Below are 3,183 nucleotides of genomic sequence, written 5' to 3'. Positions count from 1 at the left end.
AAGTCTGTGGAAGGCCATAATGGCCCTGCTTTAAGTGGTTCGCTGCTCCTGCAGCTCACCACGCTGTCTCTGCCTCTGCCGCCATCTTGGATCTAAAAGAAAACAAATTAAAAAAGAATATTTAAGACCAACTATTTAACCCAGCATGCAAAAAACCCAAAAAAACAAACAGAAAAAGAATAGCTTCTAGAAGAAAGGAAATGATAACAAAATGGTAGAAAGATATGGAACATACAACAGAAAAACAATTGAAACTATCAACAAGACCAAGAGTTGTTTTTTTGCTGAGGATCAATAAAATTCACAAACCATTCGCAAACTTAAAAGAGTAAAGGTAAGAAAAGACAAATAACTCGGATAAATGAAATGGGCAATGTCACAAAAGAACCAATCAAAATTAAAAGGATAATAAAGGAATGCTAAGAAAAACTATATTTTGACAGATTTAGAAAATCTTTAGCAAAGGGGCACATTCATAGAAACCCACACCCTACCTAAATTGACTAAATTAGTACACTCAAATAGATAGTCTATAAAATAAGAAGATGAGCAAGTAATAAAAAAACTCTCAACAAAAAAAATCCCTCAACCAGTGGCCTTCACCATCAAATTCTATCAGGCACTCAAAGAGGGTTACCAATTCTCCTTAAAAGATTTCAAACTATAGAGAAAGAAAGAACATTTTCAGATTAATTTTATAAACAAGCATAACCTTGATACCAAAACCAAGTAAAGACATCATTATAAAAGTAAACTCTACACTGATTGATACCTCTCATGATCATAAATGCAAAATTTATTTAAAAATATTAGCCAATTGATTCCAGCAGTATATCAAAAGAATCATCATTATCAAGTGGGATTCATAATAGTCACGTAAGCATGTCACATACTTTGGGCATGTTGCCAGGAGGGACTAATTCTTGTAGAAGGATGTCATTTTTGGAATGGTGAAGGGACAACACAGGAGAGGAGAAGATGAATTGACATGAAAAGTGAAGTAAGGAAAATGGGTGTGTCAGAGTCAGCTCAAGATAAGACAGAGTCCAAAGCTAGTATGCATACGGTTACTATGAGTTGTAGATATCTAGACAGTATATAATAACAAGAAGCATGAGTAAACACACAAAAAAGAAAAACTATAATCTATCCTATAAATAAAACAAAAGACAACATCCCCATGATCATTTCAATGGATGCTGAAAAAGATTTTGACAAATTTCAACACCCCTTATCAAAACTCCAGTAAAATAGGAATTGAGGGGAATTTCTTCAACATAATTAAACGTATGTAGAAATCCAAGAGACATCATCATTCTCATTGGAGAGACACTAAAGGCAGTCCCCTTATGAACAGAAACCATGCAAAGAAGACCACTTTCACTGATGCTATGCAACATGTATATAAGTGCAGACGAGAGCAATAAGAAAAAAGAGAAAGAAATAAGAAGTCTCCAAAGTGAAAATGAAGAGGTTAAACTATCTCTATATAAAGATGATATGATAGTGTACTTGGAAAATTCTAAAGATTTCTCACAAATCTGTTAGACTCAGTAGACCAATGAAGAAGAGTGAGAGGATATAAAATGAACATATGAAACCAAACTTAATTTCTCCACAGTAACAAAGAAAAGTTATACAACTGTTCAGGTGTTTCATTCATAAGTCATCTATGACTCGATGGCACTTAACAACAACAATGAAAACACTGGAAAAGAAATAATAAAAGCAAAATCAATTACAATAACCAACCAGAAGATGAAATAATTAGGAATAAAACTAACTAGAGACATAGAAGACACATGCAAAGAAAAGTACAAAGCATTACTAGAAGAAACAAAAAAGGACTAGATAAATGGGGAAATATACCATGTTCATGGACAGGAAGACTAAATTTTGTGAAAATGACAACCCTACCCAAAGCAATCTACAAGTTCAATTCCACTACCGACACTGGTGCATTTCTTCATGGAGGTAGAAAAGTCAATTTCCAACTTTGTTTAGAAAGGAAGAAAAGAAAAGAAAAGAAAAGATCTACTGAAAATGAAAAACAAAATAGGAAGCATCATTCTGCCTGATTTCAAAACCTACTACATAGTGGTAGTAACTAAAACAGCATAGTTCTGGTACAGTGACAGTCAAATAGACCACTGGAATGGAATAAAAAAATATCCAGAAATCAACCCACTACCTAGAGTCAATGGTATATTTGACTAGGAGATGAAGTCCATTAAGCAGGGAAATGACAACCTCTTTAAGATATGTTCTAGGAAAAGCTCCACTTCTAACAGCAGAAAACAGACATAAGATTCGCATCTCACACCATTTAAAAAGCCCAAAACAAGAACATACCAAAAAAGACCCAAGGTCGATCAGTTACACATGGGTAAAACCAAAATCTGGAAGATCAGAGAAAAAGAAATGTTGCCATTGTTAGGGGTGGTGCTTGCCGGGCTTCTTAGATTTAGAGCAGGACCAGTGTAAGCATTCAGAGATAAACAAGGAACATATCAGGATCACAGGAAGACTCAACAACAAAGGGCATTATGCAGATGACAGGAAGATCCTCAACGAGATGGATGACATAGTGACTGCAGTAATGACCTCAAGTGTGTCAGAGATGATGAGGATTGCATAGGATAGGATTCAGATCTGTTGTTTGTAAGGTCATTATGAGTCATAGGTGACTAAATGGGACTTTCCAACAGGAACAATCTATAGCATGAATAGACTTTCAAACATAGTTTAAAAATGTACAATGAGGAAAGGAAAAAAAATTAATGGACCTTCTGAAAAGGAAAACCTTTAGTACATAAAAAACCTTTTTCAATAGGGTGAAAAGAAATTCCACAGACACGGAATAATATTTGATAACATGTTTAAAAAGGGACCCATAACAAAAATCTATAGGATCCCGCAAGAGCTCAGGTGGGATAGACTCAAGATTGCATTTTGGCTCTTGTGGCTTTGTTTTAGTTTTATTCAGTTCATTTTGAACTTACACATTAGTAAGTGATGGTGTGTTCCACAATCAGCATCTGGTCTAATTTTGAATTCTGATATTCTTGAGCATCTCCAACAATTCTTTCCACTGAAACAATCATTCTGATTCCTGAGTAGTCTGTAAGGTGTGGCATGTGGGTTAAGTTGCCTTTTATGTTTCTTAAGAAAAATATTTTTCTA

This window comes from Elephantulus edwardii, unplaced genomic scaffold (genome assembly GCF_000299155.1).
Source record: "Elephantulus edwardii isolate Elephantulus edwardi_28Jun2011 unplaced genomic scaffold, EleEdw1.0 scaffold00044, whole genome shotgun sequence".
NCBI classification, from domain to species: domain Eukaryota; kingdom Metazoa; phylum Chordata; class Mammalia; order Macroscelidea; family Macroscelididae; genus Elephantulus; species Elephantulus edwardii.
Note: the sequence above shows the minus strand (reverse complement) of the source record.